At 38.1% G+C, this 20,246-nt stretch overlaps 1 non-coding gene across 1 annotated transcript; it reads left to right on the forward strand.

Moving 5' to 3' along the window:
* The first annotated feature begins 19,064 nt into the window (after positions 1-19,064).
* On the forward strand, positions 19,065-19,171 carry LOC131244854 (small nucleolar RNA R71). The gene has a single exon (XR_009170626.1). It is a non-coding gene; the product is annotated as a small nucleolar RNA R71 (small nucleolar RNA).
* The last annotated feature ends 1,075 nt before the right edge of the window (positions 19,172-20,246 follow it).

Here is a 20,246-nt window from a genome sequence, read left to right on the forward strand (position 1 = left end):
ATTCATTTCTTTGTCTATTTATTTAACAAGCATATCTCCTAAACTAGAATGATTTACTTAATGTACCACATGTGATTTTGGGGTAGGAGAAGCTAATTTAGCCAACCAACCTAGTTATTTTCCAAGATTCCATCGGGTCGATGGTCAAAAATCCATTTCATTCAGTTCGTGGTCAATTTCAATCACTTTGCGGTCAAACTAGAAATTCAACGGGGCAAACATGAAATTAAGTGAGGCAAACATGAAATTGAGTAGGGAAAATTAGAAATTTAGCTGGTAAAACATGAAATTGAGTAACGCAAACATGAAATTAGGGCTGAAAGTCGGGCCGGTTGGTTCGGGTTGGTGCTTAACCTTAACCCAACCCAAGGTTCCTATACCTAAACCTTGACCCAACCGAACCCAATCTTGGGTTGGGAATTCTCAACCCAAGCCCAACATAAGAGGGCTCGACGGGTTGATTGGGTTGGTCGGGTGTATGCATGCTAATATTTTCATTATTATATTAGTTTATTATATTTCAATATAGGACTTATTTTTTGTATCTATGATTTTATTAATTATATACGTGATTATTCATCATAAAGAATTTCATTTTTTTCTTTAAAAAACCAAGCTAAAATATAGGACTACCCCTTTAAAAAGTCATGTAGCATAGAACGTAATCTATTTGGGAGAGAGAAATTCGACATATCTTGTTAGCTTAAGTCCTTGGAAATGACGTGGACAAATGAGACCCAACGTCACGAGTGTACGTTCTACACAAACAATCCACACTCAATGTATTTGCCCCGCTGCTTTTCATTTTTCCTCTGCTGATTTTCTAGTTTGCCCCACTCATATTTCAGTTTGCCCCGCTGCGTTTCATATTTCCCCCGCTGATTTTGTAGTTTACCCCGCTCATATTTCAGTTTGCCCCGCTGTTTTTCTAGTTTGCCCCGCTGCTTTTCATGTTTCCCCCGCTGATTTTCTAGTTTGCCCCGCTACTTTTCATGTTTCCCCCGCTGATTTTCTAGTTTGCCCCGCTGTTTTTCTAGTTTGCCCCGCTCATATTTCGCCCCGCTGCTTTTCATGTTTCCCCCGCTGATTTTCTAGTTTGCCTCGCTGCTTTTCATGTTTCCCCCGCTGATTTTCTAGTTTGCCCCACTGCATTTCATGTTTTCCCCGCTAATTTTCATGTTTCCCCTGCTGATTTTCTAGTTTGCCCTGCTCATATTTTAGTTTGTCTCGCTGTTTTTCTAGTTTGCCCCACTGCTTTTCATGTTTCCTCCGCTGATTTTCTAGTTTACCCCGCTCTTTTTCATGTTTGCCCTACTCTTTTTCATGCTTGCCTCGCTCATTTTCATGTTTGCCCCGCTAATTTTCATGCTTGCCCTCTCATTTTCATGTTTGCCCCGTTGAATTTCATGTTTGCCCTGCTAAATTTCATGCTTGCCCCGCTAAATTAACTTCTCCTACCCCAAAATCATATATAGTACGTTAAGCATATCATTCTAGTTTGGATCCTTACTCTCCCTTGGGTGGTAGACTCTTAGGAGTTTCAACACCCGGTCAAGCGTTTGAGTATCCATAGGTGGTAAAATTCCACTAGTGTGAGTGTGTGGAGGTGTGTGTGCGTGTGTAAAAAAAAAACAAATCATTTTAATATAGGAGATATGCTTGTTGAATACATGGACAAAGAAATGAATTAAAAGATAAAAAAATATTTTTATATACTTATATATACATATTTATATAATTATGTATTAGAGAAAAATGTAAGGGAGAAAAAGTTCTCCCAGTAAAAAAAATAAATAAATAAATTTTTTTTTTTTTTTTTTTTTTTTTACTGTGTTGCATGTGTGGGTCCAATCATAAGGTTTGTGTTATATCCAAACCGTTCATCTATTTGGCGAGCTCATATTAAGGCTTGAGACGAAAAATAAGATAGATCTAGCTATCAAGTGGACCACACTGTAAAAGGCAATGGGGAATTGAACGTCTACCATTGAAACCCTTTCAGGGGTTACAAAAGTTTTTGATCATTTTGAAATTTGTTTTTCCTCTTCATCCAGGTCTTTGTGACCCTATGAATGAACTTAGATGGGGAGGATTTCTCGCAAACATCACAGTGGGCTCCACTTGAGTTTCCAATGGTTGGCGCTCATTCAACACTGTTTCCTGTAATGTGGTACACTTGAGACTTGGATATACCTCAATTTTGGTCTCATACCATAAAATGATCTGAAAAAATATATGGACGGCATGGATGAAAAGCAAACATCATGGTGAGGCCCGCATACCACTGACTATCCACCATGGGCGGGTGGCAGGAGGCGTACCCAATCCGTTTCCGTGAAAAGGAGGGGTATTTTCATCCTGGAATTTGTCGTCCGTACGAGGAGGTCCAACTGCGTATTCTAAGTTTGTATTGTTTCAAGAATATCCAATGGATAAAAGGTGGGGTCCACAGTCGTAAATTTCTCACTTTTCTTTATGTGGCCATCGCTGACAGTGGCAGTGGGCTAATCAAATCCTATCATAACAGATCAACCTCTCCATCCTCAGACAATATAGTGCCGCCCTAAGCCTAGCTTCATGCATGTGTAGTACAGTATGTTCACGCGTTCATCTGCTTTGCCAACTCGTCTCAGGAAGCGGATTAGCTGGTGTACCCTACACCAACAATATAGCTACTGTATTGATGTTAGCAAGCGATGTGGGTTAAATCATGACGTCTGTGTTAAATCCAAACCATTCATTGATTTGGCGAGCTCCTCTTAAGGCTTGAACCGAAAAATAAGACATATCAAAAGATCAAGTGGACCACACACTGCAAAAATAATAGGGGATTGAACGTCTACCATTGAAACCCTTTTGGGGTCACAGAATGTAACGCCCTGTGTTTTCGAGACTCGATTATATGACTCGTTTCTCAAAAACCTGAGTGTTGACCTTAAAGGATGGTTAAATTCGAGTATATATATATATATATATATATATATATATATATATATATATATATATATATATATATATATATATATATATTCTTCATTTAAAGTAAGCAGATGAGCGTAGAATGAATAAATCATACATAATGAAAATTTTCATTTACGTTAAGGATATACAAGAGGTTGCCCATAATGACTTATACAAACGAATGTCTCGATATAACAAATACAAGAATTCACATAATTTAATACATGAAAAAATAACAGAAGAACGTAAACATAAGTCGCAAGACCGCGTAGCTCCTCTTAGCAATACAGCCATGCCTCCCTAGCATTTGTGCCCGGCTCCTCATCAGTCTGAACCTGAAAATCACTTAAGCCACCTGTGCTACCTGTACGGTTATATATTTGATGGATGAGTGGCCAACTCAGTGTGAATTCCCCTCAAGATTACACACCGCCGCATTAGGTAAGGATAATTATAAAATAAAACACACAAAACAATACATGATGCAGGTCTTATTAGATGCATGGATGCGTGAATGCAATCATCGCCCCGGGGATGCTCATCCTTGCGGACAGTGGGCTCGTCACCCATGTAAATCATCGACCTGAAAAAATCATTCAGTCGGAACAATAGATCGATAGTCGGTGGTCTAGGAGCTAGCGAAACGATACCCCAATAATCCTAAGGGCACGTGATACAATATCCAGAATTAGCTATCCATCATCGGCAATATGTTATATATGCATGATTAGCCAAACCATTATTAGTCTAGTTACAATCAGCCAATTTAAATATGCTCAAGGTCACTACGGGGGCTCGTCACCAGCGTAGGCCGACAGTACGGGCATAGGTCTCATACCATCATCCCCGACTCATGAGACTACCATCTTAGGATGTTTAATGAAACTCCGTCGACTAGTGGCCAATCATATTACAATATATGGGATTTACCATTGCGTGGTTGCACAGTATAGAACATCGAACCTATATAGGGAAAATACTCAAAACAAAGCCACATAGGGTGATATCAAAACAAGTCACATAAGGCAAATATCAAAATAAGCCACATATAACGAGTATCAAAACCATGCGATAAAAAACCATCCTTGAAAACCACTTAGACACAACAACCCTGAATGGTAGGCCCTCATCAATGATCCATTTAGACCACCACTCAATAACCACTAGATCGAAGGTCCATTGCAATCACCATCAATCGAGTTACATCCCAAGTATGGGTGTACATTTATAAGTGGGGGTTTCCCACTAATGTACCAGTTTAAGTTCCATAAGCAATCCATAAATAATCAACAAGCATGAACAAATATACAAGATGAACATTAAGCATGTAATATAGCAATTCAATTTTCACCAGCTAACACATGTGGTTATAGAATGAAAATATCAATTATAAATTAAAATACAAACTATAACTTAAGCTAATGGGAAGATAGAAAGCTCAAGGGGAAGAATCATCACTTGGGGGTTCGTAACTCCTTTCTTGATTTAGATTCCTGCAATCAACCAGCGTTTCAACATCGTGTGATTGATTTCCTAGGTTTGTTTCCAACCCAAGAGTTCATATTAGACAGTATTTTCAAGACTATAGCTAACCGACGTATTTGAAGTTACGTGGAGGTATCCCAACTAATGGCCTAGACTAGGCTTGGAGTTTGTCCACAGCTAAGGCTTGAATTGGGCCTCACACGTGGGCCTATATACACCACAATGGGCCTTAAACACATCATAATGGGCTGCATCACATGGGCCTGACACAACATAATGGGCCTCATATGTACAACAAGTGGGCCTCTCAAGGCAATGTGGTGGGGCCCACGGTCCTGGCCAAAATCAAGGATCAGGAGGCGATGTTCTCTGGATGCTGACAGCTACAACATCTAGCATGCTTCATATATATATATATATATTTGTTTTCTGGTGGTTTTTGATATGTAAGGCCCACATCAGGAGGATTTACTATGCCGGTTGGGTTCCAGGGCTCGTGACAAGTCCAATGAACCCAATATTGGATAAGTTTTGATGCACAGAAATATTACAGCGAGCCCTAACGATTTACCACTATTAAAATAGTCTTTTTGTTGGTGTGGCCTATCAGAGAGTTGGGTTGGCTTCATTTTTTGGGTTAATGCCTAAAATGGGCTCGAAAATCGGATGGATGGTGGAGATATAACATACATCTAGGTGGGGTTCCACTTCAAGCAAAATGGATGGACAATGCTGAATAACACATACCTCAGTCAGACCCACAAAACTTGGTAACGTCAATACAACTGGTGTGAAGTACTCCAGCCAATCCACTCCCATCGTCCAGAGATTTGGACGGTGAGGATAAACAAACATCAAGGTGGGCTCCCTACCTCTCTCCTTCTCTCTGGACGTTCCACGAAGCCCAACTGCTCGCTCGGACTCCACTCAGCCCGACGTGGTGAAGACAACCAGTTGAGTTGGCTTAGCAGGGAGGTGCAGCTAGAAGTTGCAGCGCCTCTCCCTTCCTGTTTCTCTCCCTCTTAATCTTCTTCTTTCTTGTTCTTTCTTTCTTATTCCATCCTTGGCTAGCAGGAACTCTAAATCCGACCAGAGCTCACCCCGAATCGGCACGTCTCAGTGTTGTGCAATGCAAGTGCATGGGGAAGAAGCTTTGAGCATTAATGATGGATTGTAGATGAGAGCTTCTTCCTTCGATCCATTCCTTTCAGATGGCCCATATGGACGCCATGGAGCTTGTAGAGGAGAGATTTCGAAGCTCCATGGGTGTTTGGGTGGTGGGTTCAGACTTGAGAGGGAACGATCGATTTTTCTCTCTCATTCTCTTTATGAAGAGAAAACCTATCTTGAAGGGCTAGGATTTGCTTGATACGGACGGTTGGGATTGAAAAGGAGAGAGAGCACACGGATTGCTGAGCTGTTTGTGAGAATAGTTTCTTCTTTTAGACATGGTGTGTTTGTAGGGTCTATTTGTACCAAGGATTTTGTGCACGTGTGGTTGCACAAATATGTACGGAAGACATGTTTCTGGTCAGAACTAAGGGCCGCATCTGATGGACGGTTCGGATCATCCCAACGACCGGCGCAGGTGGGCCACTGATCAAGAGAACCAGATGCTCGTCCGTCCTCTGTCAAAAAACCAAAGAGAGAGAGAGAGAGGTTAATTTCTCCATTTTTAGAAAGTGCGGGTCAGATTCGACTTGACTGGACTACCCCATTGTAACAACCCTAAATTTTAGTACATTATTAAAAAAACTAAATTAAATATTTAAAATTTTTATTTTTAAATAAAAAATAAAAACAAGTCAATAGTTGAGTTACTAGGGAAATTCTTAATTGAGAGAGAGGTTTAGGGATCGATTCTTAAAGTAGTAATAATAATTTTTTTAATTAAATATCATAAAAAAAAATTCAAATTCAGAATAATGGAGGATGTGCTCATCCTATCTTATGAGAATTTTCTTTAAAAAGGGATACATAAGGTTTTTACATTAAAAAAAAAGGAGATATGAAGCCCTAAAGTAAAAGGAAGAGGAAATTCTAAGAAGGCTCGATCAGGTAAGTTCTAATCGTTAGATCTTTTTAACTTTTTATTATGTTGTTAATTTCTTCTTGATCTATACAATGAATGACATGGATCATCCACACCATTATTGTATAGGTGTGTAGAGTTAATTTTAATAAAGTGATGTTTTTATGATTTCGGTCTAGTTAGTAATATTTTAGGAATAAATTAAATGGATGAAATCTGATTGTGCTATGATAGATTTATATGGATCATATGATCCTTAAGGCCAAAATATATAAGGGCCATAATTTTTAGATCAATCTAACAATCAGATAAGCCACATTAGTCAGATCTAAAAATGTTTAATAAAGAAATCTTAGATTTTTGCGTAAGTGTTGGTATCATTTGGCGTAGAAGGTCGAGATGGGCCATCGGTGTATGTGTGGTTAGATCCACACCATCCATTTAATGTGTAGAGGCAAAACATGATAATATCTCAAGAATCTGGATGATCCAATCATTCGGTGGACCACCCCGATTAATTATTTGACATTCAATTTCAGGATCTTAAAAAGAAAATATAAATCTTGATAATTAAATTTACATAAACATATAATTTTAATTATTTGATTATTTTATATTTGGCCACTTAGAATGTTAATCAAAGGTGGACCCCACCATGTAATACAAATAAATGAATAATAATATCATTGATATAATTGATAGGACCCCGGAATTCAAATCAACCTAATTACATTGTAGAGTCAATACTACCAAACTCAGGTGAGTAACCCAACTTGTCTCATAATTCATTAAAATAAAAATAAATTATTGTGATTGTTTGATTGATTTACTGGTTTGAATATTTTGATATGATAATTGTACGATAAATTTATATGTGAATATTTTAATCGAGACAATATGCCAAATATGAAAAATATGCATTTATATATCATCCCTCATTCATTGCATTGCATAATGCATGGTCGATCCTAGGGGCCCTCCTTGAAAGAAATGTCGATCCTGGTAGAGCGTTACCAGATGCGGGATATGCCCAAGCCTACCGAAAGGTGGAAGCCTACCCAACGGGTGGATGCGGGTTGACGACCTCCAACCCAAGCAGATGGACGATCATCCCATCTGATGCATTCATATATCATTTTATATTTATGTCATTGTATATGTATTTATGTATTATTTTAATTGCTATGATTATGAACCATGCTGGGTTATATCACTAAGCCTGACCAGCTTACATTTTTATTGATGGAAAAACCATACAGAGGAGCTATTAGCAGATGATGTGACACAAGAACTGGAAGAATCTACTGTACCCGAACACGACCCACCTGAAACATGGGCATACTTATCTGAAGATGAAGTGGCGGCATTAGATAATTTTTGATTATATGTTTTATTTTGTTAGCATAGTTTGATAATGCATACTAGTATTTATTTTGAAACTTTAAGCAATTATTTAGATTTATTTCTTTGAAATAATGTTAGCATGGAATAAATATCATTATAGTATAATGGTATAATAAGTGAATGATTTTAAGATTCATTTTATTTTAAGAGTTGTCAAGATTTATATATATGTTTAGTTGATTGGTGCTAAGTATTATGTATGTGTGATTGAGATTATAATGGACCTTATATTGAATATAATTATCATCTCTGATTAAACCGATTAAGGAATTAAATTAGTACACTTTGTGTACGAGTTACGAACTGAAACTCGGGTCTGAGGGTGCAAACTCTGTACCCGAATTTTAGGGGCGTGACACCCATCCGGTACACTATGAGTGCACGTAAACTGTGCACATGCACAGCCCCAAAGTGGGGCCCACAGGACTAGTTAACAAAATCAAAGCCGTCCATCAACTTCCATTGGTCTTATTAACATCCCTGACTGACCACAAGGCAGATCCTAAACTCAGATGGCCCGCACTTGCTGATTACACGTTCAATTAATGATTTCCGCCAATCCATTGGTCGGATTAGTTCCGATTTGATCATCAATGGTCAAATCATGGATATATGACCTGTTGTGCACTTATAGCACTAAATATCAAGTTACACTATTTTTTATAATGTTATTTGTTATTATTATTATTATTATTATTATTACTATTATTATTATTATTTTTTTTATCATTATGATCTTTATTATTATTATTATTATCATTATTTTTCCAAGTTGTTCATCATGGTTTGCATCTTGACCAACGCCTTTTATTTATTGTAGGGCTTAATGAGAAAGGTTAAATTTATTTTAAATTTTGTAAATGAGCCCTGCTTTTTAAACACATAGATTATTTTACGATTTATGAATATCTGATGGTCAGATCATTACAAAGTATGATCAGGGATGATTCCTAGGGTTCTCAGCCTAGTTTGGGTGATGTCATTAGAAAGTTTAATAATCAAGTAGCCTAATCGAAATGATCAAGTGGTGTACAGTCGTGGGAGTCTTTAAAGTTAGACGAACGATGGGTCTGTTGATCTAGACCTTAGGACGTAGGATGGATGGTCTGATTGGTTCATTCTGTGAACGAAGACAGGTCCTAACGTATGGGTTCATTGGCTCATGTACTGAAGATATGATGGACTAATTTGAAAATCAATCGGATAGATGGCTTGTTATACAGATGAATATTGTACAAGACGGTTAGATGAATAGATCGAGAATTACTAGGTGTTGGTGTGCAAGTATAATCACGTGTGTCTCCACACACGTGTAAATAGATTTAGGCTTCCCATGGTAACGCTCGTGTACTGAAAAGTACGAGGCGTTACAATGTACCCCCCTTAAAGAGAATTTCGTCCTCGAAATTCAATACTTCGACTATGAATATGGACAACAACCCCCCTTAAAGAAATGTTTTACCTTGAGACCTGATGATGTACACCCAACTACTAATATTATAGTATTTACTAAGATTACAAGTTCATTTATGTGGTTAATAATAATAATGTTTTATCTTTCCTTTCCTTTATCTCAATGATAGCTCCCCGTTGTCTAAAGTACAATACAATTTCTATTTTTCAGTGTTTAGGCTAACACGAATAGATGGTCATAGTGGGTTTGAGCCCGATACATCGATCATCTGTCTGTGCAGGACAGAGAATTTTGGTATCTATTAATAATCCTGTTAAATCTCGATCCTTTGCTTGATCAAAGCATTGAGATCGTTGAGATTTTGCTAGGACTTAGAACATGAGACAAACCGCGTAAGCACTTAGACATAGTTCCATCAACCCGTGATCCCGACTATTTTAGACCCCTGGGGAATATTAGATAATCCTCTAATTTTTCAATGAGAGCGCCCGAAATTTACGTGAATGGACGTTAACGACCATCACGCTTCCAATGCGCACTCTAGTCACCTAATGCGCTACTTAAAAATTCCAGGATCAAGACTTTCTTCGTGAAATCTGAGTTTAAAATTTTGTTAAATTTATCTAGGACTTTAAATCTGGCCTTGATATGCTTAGCCTATGGTTGAAATCTTACCCAAAAATTATACAACTCTTCCTCCAATTATTTTTACGTGTTGGAACTTGCGAGAAGTATTATTTCTAGGCAAAGAGATGTATTAGGAAATTCAAATTTCAGTTTCTTGGAAGGATTCCTTAGGTTTAGGACGTGCGCATGGTTAATCTAATATGTAGAATATGGTGGGTAAGAAAAATTCCCGCATTCCTGAGTTCGTTTCATTGGTTGAACGTTACAACAATATTATTTTTAACTAAGAAATTTTTGGGAAAGTTCACATCATGGACCTCTAAGGATTATTCATTGAGAGTCAAGTTCAATGAATGTTCTCATTCGATTCTAAATACATCATAGTGGGTATGCACATAGTTAATTTCTAAGTTCAAACAACCATGTTGTAGTTTATAAGGTAACTAAAGTTCTTGTTTCTAAGTTCAAACAGTCGTTTTGTCAATTTTCATGAGAACCAAAGTCCTTATCCTTGAGTTTAAATGACTCATCCTAAGAATTTCAAAGGGCTAAGGTTTTGGATATCTATGTTCTCAAGTTTTTTCTTAACTCTAAGGGAATTCCATATAAGTCTAAGGTCTAAGAGTCTATCTTAAAAGTTTCAAGGGGACCTAAGGTTGTGGTACCTCTGTTCTCGATTTCTCCTAGCTACAAGGGAATTTCACATCAATTCAAATGGCTACCTTAACAATTTATGGGGGAGCCTACGTTTGGATATCTACGTTCTCAACCATTGTTCTAAGTTTTGGGAAAATTCACCTAAGTTCAAAATTTTAAATTCAAACATCCTAACTTGAGACATCTAAAGCTTGTATAAGATCATTATAGAACATCGAACCTGATGTTTTATTTAAACCAACCTGATTTAAATGATTTTTAAACTCGCAAGTATACGAATCAGATGTAGATATGGTACGTATTACGAGATCGTTCCCACGAGGACTGGTCGTCACAATTCAAAATTAAAGACTCTTCTTAACTAATCCAACAGATATTTGCGATAGTAATTAAATAAACTAAATAAAAATAAATGGAAAAATAACCAAGAATAATGAGGAAAATTCAATCAAAGAGAAGACTAGGACTTTCGAATCCACCCCTAACTATCATAAACCTTGTTCTGCCTGTTGATTCACCCTAATCCAGATTGATATCAAAATAAATAAAGTGCACTCTATGTCCTTGGTCGGGCACACAGAATGTATAATTCCTTAAAGCATATGGATTACAACTTTCCATCCATGGTCAGGCATGAAGAGATGTAAATTCCTGTTTCTTCCTCTATAGGAACCTGTTCATGGTCAGACACAAGCACCTAGATAATGTTCCAAACAACATCCATAACTAGTCTTTGGTTAAACTCCCAGAATGGAGAAGCACAAAACTTTCAATTAAGCATACTAGAGAAAGAAACAAATCAATTAAATTAGGATTAAATCAACAAACAAGGACTATTCAAGTTGGAGGCTTCATCTCAGCCCTAGCTAAAGGATTTAGGTATCCATGTGATCAGTTAAAAAGTAAGAAAAATAACAATGATGGAATGAAAACATCCTGCTAAACTTTCTTCTCTTTTCTTCTCTTTTTTTTTTTCTTTTTTTTTCTTTCTCTTCTTTCTCTTCTCTTTCTCTTGATCTCCTCAAAACTCTCGATTTCTAGCCTTTTTCCCTCTAGCTTCCCCTTCAAAACGAGCTCTCTCTCTCTTTCTTATAGCAGCTGGAAGGACGGTGGAAACGCTGTCGCAGCAACAGCCGCGTGCGGACTCCCTTTCGCTGCCGAGTTCAGATGCAAAACAGCCCCATCTTTCCTTGCTCGGTTTCCAAATAAAGACCGTCCCTTAGGACGTTTTCGAATCGTCTACATGATGGACGGCTTGGATTGTACATACGATCAAGTATGGTGGGCCAAAACTGCTGTAGAAATCGGACAGCGTCCGACGCGCTAAAACAGGGTACGCGGATTCCGTCCGCTGTGGTGCTGGTGGGCCCCACGTCGATGTTCTTTTGATAAATCCAATCCGTCCATTGGATGCAGGACGGAATTTCGACCGCATATGGGTGGTTTTGAATTTGCGTGGACGTTGCCAAGAGAAGGAATCATGCTGAGATCTTTTTGAACGTTACAGGGCAGCCCGCTTGTGACCTCTATATCTCACACGTGTGCACGTATGGGCACAAACTGTAAACATGGCTTTATAGATATTGAACCCTTCTACACGATGAATGGCTTGAATCAGACGTACATGCTACCGGTGGGGCCCACAGCGGTTCGTAAAAACGGACTTTCCGTCCGTTACACGCGCTGAAACGGAAATTTCCGTTTTTGAAATAAGAAAGTCGGGTCAGCAGCGCTGACCGACTTAAGTCCGTTCAGTGCTCAGGCAGTGCACATGTGCACTGTGTACACACGCTATAGATATGGGTCTACTGTGATGATTTCGAGAAATCCAATTCGTCCATCCTATTGCTCATCTTCTTTAAACCGTTTAAGTCAAATTTGAAGTATATCCAGATTGTAGGTGGGCTTAAAATTGGAGATTAATGGGCTGATGTGTCCATTGACCCACTTCTCGAGATATCTAATGGTTGAAATTTAATATGTACGGTTTATTTATGGCATCCAGGCTATGCATGAAGTTTCGAGTCAATCGGATGGCGGGAACCATGTGATCTTGCATTCTGGACCATTTTCGGGCCTTTTTAACGTGAACGACTTGATTTCCTCGGGTCCCTGGCATGTGAATTATTCAGTCTTAGTTCTCTCGAGTGTATCCCTTGCTCTGGTGACTTTGGAACATCAAATCCACGCTTGTAGTACTCTTTTTCCATCAACGCTCCTGATTTCATCCTGTAACAAAAATATAATTAAAATATTCCATTAAGCATTATCATGTACGTAAAATCATGCACTAATTAGGGTCTGATATGTAATATTCGACCCTTATCACAACCCCCAACCAGCATTTTGCTAGTCCCGAGCAAAACATGCGAAAAATAATTTTAGAAATAAAGAACAGTTCCTGTGAACCCGAGTGACTTGTGAACAGATCGTCGAGGCGCGAGAATTCTAAGATTCATGAATGGTGCACAGAATTTTTCTTTCTAGAATCAAGCTCACGATAAACTTCATAATCAATTTCAAAATATTAATCCATTAATTAGAATATTCTAAATATTGAGTTCCATGAGTGTATAGTGTCATCTCGGTTTACTCTCATTAAGAGATCCAATTGTTAATTTTATGATATCATTAGTAATTAACGACGAAATGCATGACAACTGAAACCAACACTTGCCTAATAGGTTAACTTTTCATTCTATCAGCCTTTGATTTTTTTATGAACAGTAACGCCAAGGAAGGGAATTAAATCCTCACCTATAGGGAGCAAACCTATGGTAAAGATTGTACACCTAACCCTTTTCTCATGTCAACCATGGGGAATCAAATCTTCATCTATAGGGAGCAAACCTATGATGAAGATTATATGACTTATGCTTTCTCTCAATTCTTAGTTATAGACCGAAGCTAAAAATTTCAGGCTGGTTTCTTTCATACTTAGTGATTACTAAGTTAATCATTCAATGTTGAAACGGAACCTTAATGTGCAACCGAGATGTGATATGTTAGATCATGACTCAATCAATGTTTAAAAGTTCTAATTATGGGTTAACAATTCAAACTTAACTGTGAAATCTAACGGATGGCTGAATCCTAGAGTTATAAATTACCGACATTCTGTACCTTGTAATGTTAAAATCACCCTTATCCTTCACAATCACTTCAAATGCATAAGAAATTCCAGAAAAATTTAAAAATTTTCACAATTTGTGCTCAAGACCAAGAAAAGACTGATGAGGTAATCTAATCGCCCACCCCCAACCTAAAATCTACATTGTCCTCAATGTAAAAGAAATAAGCATGCAATGCATATGGGACAACGAAAATAAAAGAGGAGTGATGGACAAATAGTATATGTATGAAAGAATCTAGAGGCTTTCCAAAAAAAATATCCATGTAAGAGCAAGTCAGCATAAGAGAGAAATCAACAAAAGCAAAATGGTAAAAACGCAAAAAGAAAATCCTATCTATACCACTTTCGCAGGTGCTCTCGATTGCATTTAGCGTATGCAACAAGCCTTTAAACCCCTAGGTTACCCCTAGTGGACGAGTTGTAGTCTCGTGAGGGTTTGCAGCAATGCTACCCACAAACATTGAACTCATGAATGAGAAAAGTGAAATGGAATGAAAAACTGGGTTGCCTCCCAGAAGCGCTAAGTTTAACGTCTTCAGCCAGACAAGAGTGGACCATGAACTAATCAATCTTGATAACCTGGGTCCGCCAAATAAATTTCCTCCACATCTTTGTTCACCAAATCATCTAAATATGGTTTCAGCCGTTGACCATTTACTTTGAAGATATTCCCGTCTGTTAGATTTTGAATCTCAACTGCTCCATGAGGAAATACTTTTACGACTCGATACGGACCATACCACCGCGAACGTAGTTTTCTAGGAAAGAGGCGTAGCCTGGAATTGTACAATAATACTTTCTGGTTCGGTTCAAATGTCTTGCGAAGAATCGACTTGTCATGGAAGATTTTTGTCTGCTCTTTGTAAATTTTTGCATTCTCATATGCCTCATTTCGAATTTCCTCTAACTCATTGAGTTGAAGTTTACGATGTGATCCGGCCTTGTGCAAATCAAAATTAAAAGTTTTGATGGCCCAATAAGCATGATGTTCTAATTCCACAGGTAAGTGACAGGCTTTCCCAAATACAAGCCTGTACGAAGACATTCCAATCGGAGTTTTGAAAGCCGTACGATATGCCCAAAGAGCATCATTCAACCGTTGTGACCAATCCTTACGATCGGGGTGAACCGTTTTCTCTCAAATTTGTTTAATCTCCCGATTTGACACCTCAACTTGACCACTTGTTTGTGGATGATATGGCATTGCAACTTTATGAGTGATGGAATATTTCTTCATTAAAGATTCAAACGGTTTGTTGCAAAAATGAGTACCTCCATCACTTATAATTGCTCGAGGAGTGCCAAAACGAGAAAAGATATTTTCTTTTAAGAAACGGACCACAACTTTGTGATCATTCGTTTTACATGGCACTGCTTCAATCCACTTAGAGACATAGTCGACGGCCACAAGGATATACACATAACCGAATGACGGGGGAAATGGGCCCATGAAGTCAATACCCCAAACATCAAATATTTCAACAATGAGAATATTGGTAAGTGGCATCATGTTCCTGTGGGAAATATTGCCCGTACGTTGACATCTATCACATGTTGAGCAGAAGGCATGGGTGTCGCGAAACAGTGTAGGCCAATAAAATTCACTTTGTAAGACTTTCGCAGCTGTTTTCTTTGAACCAAAATGACCGCCACATGCATGATCATGACAAAAGGAGATTATACTATGAAACTCACTCTCAGGCACACATCTCCTAATAATCTGATCAGGACAAATTTTGAATAAGTATGGGTCATCCCAAAAGAAATGTTTAACCTCAGTAAGAAAGTTGGATTTATCTTGTTTAGTCCAATGAGAGGGAAGTTGACCTGTAACAAGATAGTTTACAATGTCCACATACTAAGGTAATTGGGAAATAGTTAGAAGTTGTTCATCAGGGAAAGACTCATTCATTGGCAAAAGATCCACTGTGGACTCTAAGACAAGTCTAGACAAATGGTCGGCTACTACATTTTCGGAACCCTTTTTATCCCGAATTTCAATATCGAATTCTTGTAGCAAGAGAATCCACCGAATCAATCGAGGTTTAGCGTCTTTTTTAGAAAGAAGATATTTCAATGCTGCATGATCTGAGAACACTATAACCTTTGATCCTATGAGATACGACCTGAATTTGTCTAGAGCAAATACCACCGCCAATAATTCTTTTTCAGTGGTAGAGTAGTTAAGCTGTGCATCATTTAGAGTCCTACTAGCATAATAAATGACATGAGGCATTTTGTTCAATCTCTATCCTAGGACGGCTCCAACAGCATAATCCGAAGCATCACACATAAGCTCAAAAGGTAAATTCCAATTAGGTGGTTGGATGATTGGAGCAGAAGTCAGTAAATGCTTCAACTTATCAAAAGCTTGCCGACACTCATCATTAAGGACAAAAGCAACATCTTTAGCTAGTAAATTGCATAAGGATTGAGAAATTTTGCTAAAATCCTTAATGAATCTCCTGTAGAATCCCGCATGCCCTAAAAATGATCTAATCTCCTTAACTGTTCTGGGTGGAGGAAGGCTAGAAATTAAATCAATCTTGGCTTTATCAACTTCAATGCCTTTACTTGAAATAACATGCCCGAGTACAATCCCTTTTCTTTCACATCTTTCCAAGACAAGAGATAGATGGTATAAACATTCATCAAATGAAGAGCCGAAAATTGAAAAATCATCCATGAAAATCTCAAGAAAACGCTCAACCATGTCCGAAAAAATACTCATCATGCATCGTTGGAATGTCGCAGGCGCATTACATAATCCAAATGGCATACGCCGATAGGCATATGTGCCAAAAGGACATGTAAATGTGGTTTTCTCTTGATCCTCGGGAGCAATGAGAATCTGATTATACCCGGAATAACCATCCAGGAAACAATAATAGCTATGCCCTGCCAATCTCTCAAGCATCTGATCTATGAAAGGAAGAGGAAAGTGATCCTTCCTTGTGACCAGGTTCAGTTTACGGTAATCAATACAAACTCGCCAACCCGTAGTCATGCGCATTGGTACTAACTCATTATCCTCATTCTTTTTCACCGTAATCCCAGACTTTTTAGGAACAACTTGAACTGGACTGACCCATGTGCTATCAGAAATGGGGTAAATGATACCAACATCTAACAATTTTAGCACCTCAGCCCGAACGACCTCTTTCATGTTAGGGTTAAGCCTCCTTTGCATTTCACGCGATGTTTTTGTGTTTTCTTCAAGATGAATACGATGCATACACACCGTGGGGCTTATTCCCTTTATGTCCGCTATTGTCCACCCAATAGCTGCCTTATGTTCTCTAATAACATTAAGCAACTTACCCTCCTGTCCTAAAAATGCATACTTGAGATTTTCAGGTAATTGTTTAAGGTCGACTTTGGGTAGTTTCTCAATAGATGGGATCAGTTTAGACTCAGATGGTGGAAGGGGTTCTACTCTAGCTTTCCATTTTGTTGTATTCATTTCTGAATTAGAGTCAAGCAATGCATTGACTTCTTGGATGGAACTTTCTATGTCAAAATCTCTGCCAAAATGTGCCAAACAAGTCTCAAGAGCGTCATCGGAAGATTCAAGGAAAGAGTCATGCACTAGACTCTCAATCATGTTCACTTCAAATATATCATCCGAGTCTGACATTTGTTGTCCAGCATTGAAAACGTTGAGCTTGATCTTCATGTTACCAAAGGACAACTTCATAATTCCATTCCTGCAATTTATGATTGCATTGGATGTGGCCAAGAATGGACGTCCTAAGATAACTGGGATTTGACTTGTAGGATTCTGGACAGGCTGAGTATCTAAAACAATGAAATCCACTGGAAAATAAAACTTATCAACCTGGATCAGCACATCTTCAATAATACCACGGGGCACCTTGATAGATCTATCAGCTAGTTGGAGTGTTATTTTGGTTGATTTCAGCTCACCAAGTCCTAGCTGCTCATACACAGAATATGGTAACAAATTGACAATCGCCCCTAAATCAAGCAATGCCTTCTCAATCTTATGATCTCCTATGACGCAAGAAATGGTAGGCGCTCTTAGATCCCTAAATTTAGGAGGGGTGTTGTGTTGAATCATGGAGCTGAGTTGCTCCGCAAGGAAGACCCTCTTATGAACATTCATCTTACGCTTTTGAGTGCATAAATCTTTAAGAAACTTAGCGTAAGCAGGAACTTGTTTGATAGCATCAAGCAGCGGAATGTTGATTTGCACTTGCTTAAACATGTCCAATATCTCATTAAAGTTGTTTCCTTTCTTAATCGGTGCCAAACGTTAAGGAAAAGGTGCTTTAGGCACATAAGATGGCACATGAGTGGTTCCTGGAGAGTCAGAATGTTGTTGGACTTTGGACGCACTAGTATGTCTCTCTATTTCATTTTGATCTTCCGCATTGGACTTTGATTCTTCCCTAGGCATCTCTACTTTGTTCTCGATCTGTTTACCGGACCTAAGGGTAATGATTGATTTGGCTTGCTCATGATATTGTTCTTGGTTTGAATTAGAGCCAATCTCATACTGTCCTTTTGGATTTACCACAGGTTGACTAGGGAACTTGCCCTTCTCTCTCTCACTCAATGTGACAGCAAGTTGACCCAACTGTACTTCCAGCTTGGCAATGGATTGCGCATTTGCATGTAAACTCTGCTGGTTAGCTAGTAAAGTATGTTGGGTGTCTTTTTGAAATTGAAGTGAACTCTGCATAAAAAGATTGAGTGTATCCTCAAGAGATGGTTTCCTAGATTGTGGAGGCACTTGTTGATACTGTGAGAACTGCTGAGGTTGTTGACTGCCAACTTGGGAGTAAGGTTGCATAGGAGGATTTCCAGATGGTCCTCCTTGTTGTGGTCCTTTTGCCCAAGAAAAATTTGGATGCCTAGCCCACCCTGGATTGTAGGTGTTCGAGTAAGGATTATTCTCAGTTCTCTGAAAGGTGTTCATAGCATGTACTTGTTCAGAGAGAAATTCTGGAAATGCTGAACTAGATGGACAAGACTGCGTAGGATGGGCGAGACTAGAACATATGGCACATGACTCGACTTGAGTTGTTTGTGGAGGTCCATTATTTAACATTAAAGCATCCACTTTCTTTGTCAGGCTATCAATTTTGGCATAAAGATCTGGCGTGACTCCTACCTCATATATACCACCTTTCTTCTGTGGTTGGGGACTCCTTTCACCTCTATTTGAGTAGTCCCAATGATGGGAATTTTCACACAAGGTCTCAAAGAAATTCCACGCTTCAACATCACTTTTGGTCATGAATGACCCTCCACTGGTGGCGTCAACCATGCGACGGTTTTGGGGTGTCAGACCGTCATAAAAGTATTGAACTTTTTGCCACTTTTCAAAACCATGGTGTGGACATTTAAGAAGTAAGTCCTTCCATCTTTCCCAACATATATGAAAGTGCTCACCCTCTTTTTGTGTGAAATTCGTAATTTCTCTACGGAGAGCATTAGTTTTGTGAACTGGGAAGAACTTGTTTAAGAACTTCTTAGACAGTTGGTCCCATGTAGTGATAGTCCCAACTCCTAGAGAATTCAACCATGCTTTCGCCTTATCCTTCAAAGAAAAAGGAAAAAGGCGCAAACGGATCGAATCGTCTGAAAAGTTTTGGAACTTAAAGGTGGAGCAAATGTCTAAGAATTCTTTCACATGATGATATGGATCCTCTTTATCTGAACCATAAAAGGATGGCAACAGTTGTATGACCCCAGGTTTAAGTTCAAAGTGTGCTGCTGTGGTGGCAGGCAACACTATATATGAAAGCGCATTGAATTGGACAGGAGCTGAATAATCTCTAAGAGCTTTAGTTCCATTCTCTTCCGCCATTTCAAATAGGATGTTTCTAAATCTTCTATGAAAGGTTCTTTCTATTTCAGGATCAAAATGTGCTAGTTCTATGTTCAGAGATCTACGTCCTAGCATAAACTATGTTATCAATATAAGAAAGAAAACTAAACTAAGATGCAACCTAAGATGAATAAAACTAAAGGAAAAAGTTATGAATTCCTAAAAACAAGAGAAAGCTATGTAAACGAGAATTGGAAGGAATAACCCGAGAAAAGGAGATGATGAATGTCTGAAGATTTGAGAGCTCCTCCTTTTGAAGACAATGTTATTTAGCAGCTTCCTTCCTCAATGCTAGAAAGAAAAAAAAAGAAAAAAAAAAAGAAAAAAAAAAAAAAAAAAACCAAACCAACGGTTAATTACTAAAAAAGAAAGTTTGTAATCTTAGAAATAAAAACTAAGTTAGTTTCTAAAAAGGGAAAAAATTTCTAAAACTAGAAAATAGAAAGTTACTTGAAAGAAGAATCAGAATCTAGAATTAGAAAATAGGAAATTTCTAAAAATAAAATAAAATAGCCTAGAAATAGAAACTTTCTAAAAAAAAAATAAAACCTTAATTCTAAAAATAGAAATTAGAAAAAAAATAGAAAATTTGGAAAGAAATTACCAAATTAGTAGTTTATGTCAGGTCCCTACAAAACAGGAAATAGGTTAGTTTCTAAAAAAAAATTTAACCTAA

This window comes from Magnolia sinica, chromosome 4, assembly GCF_029962835.1.
Source record: "Magnolia sinica isolate HGM2019 chromosome 4, MsV1, whole genome shotgun sequence".
In the NCBI taxonomy this organism is placed as follows: Eukaryota; Viridiplantae; Streptophyta; class Magnoliopsida; order Magnoliales; family Magnoliaceae; genus Magnolia; species Magnolia sinica.